This window comes from Euprymna scolopes, chromosome 18 (genome assembly GCF_053919585.1).
Source record: "Euprymna scolopes isolate OS-2025 chromosome 18, ASM5391958v1, whole genome shotgun sequence".
Lineage (NCBI taxonomy): Eukaryota > Metazoa > Mollusca > Cephalopoda > Sepiida > Sepiolidae > Euprymna > Euprymna scolopes.
The window spans coordinates 76,468,898-76,469,820 of NC_136499.1; the positions used below are offsets into that span (position 1 = coordinate 76,468,898).

The window sequence follows — 923 nt, forward strand, 5'->3', positions numbered from 1 at the left end:
CATACTTCATGTATGTGTATAGGGTGAACTGTTTCAATAATACACAACATAAGTAGGTGTTTAAGACAAAAATATGTCTGCTGACTTCAAAAAAATACTTGGACAAGCTGATGGCATGCCAAAATCTCTTTTTGTAGAAATGAAAATATTCCATTTACATAAATGTTTATATTATAATTTTGTTACAATATATTATCTAATTTTTTCGGCTTACTTGGCCTTTTGGTCAAGATCAAAGTGTAGTATCTGTTCTTCAGATGCTGCACTTCAATTTCTTGTTCTCTTTCAGTGGAGGAGAAATCCTTCACGACTGAGACAATTTTTATTTTTGTACCTTTTCTCCACGTTAAAAAACGACTCTGTCCCGTGGGGAGGCATAGTAAATAGGTACAATATATTATCTATGTTTATTTTATATGTAATATTTTCATGAGTTCTTACATATTATAATAAATATTTACAAAAGATTAGGCTGCATCCATAAATGCTGTATGAATTAAACGGAATATATGTATTATAGTAAAATGAAAGACAACAAAAGCTAAACATGATGGAACCCAACTGTTTAGAAATTTGAATCGACTGCAACAAATATGGTGAAAACACCTATTCACGTGCTTACCTCCGAACAAATACTTCTTTTGTAAACCAGTGTTATTTAACTGGCTGTCTCATGACTTCTATGGATGCGCTTTCATACACACTTGTCAAGACAGATGAGTATGATATAACAGTGGATTCTTCTTCTTCTTCTTCTTCTTCTTCATCTTCTTCTTCCAATGAAGTGATCAATCATTTTACAGTTTCTGAATTGGAATTACAGGCGGAAGACATGGAGAAAGGCTAGAGATGAAAATGGTGAAAGAGAGATTGTGCAAGGCAATAGTTTACTGACAGTTGTATCACCCCGCTGAGGATAGAAA

At 33.2% G+C, this 923-nt stretch overlaps 1 pseudogene; it reads left to right on the forward strand.

Moving 5' to 3' along the window:
- The first annotated feature begins 205 nt into the window (after positions 1-205).
- Positions 206-421, forward strand: LOC145298082 (U2 spliceosomal RNA; annotated as a pseudogene).
- Positions 422-923: the final 502 nt, after the last annotated feature.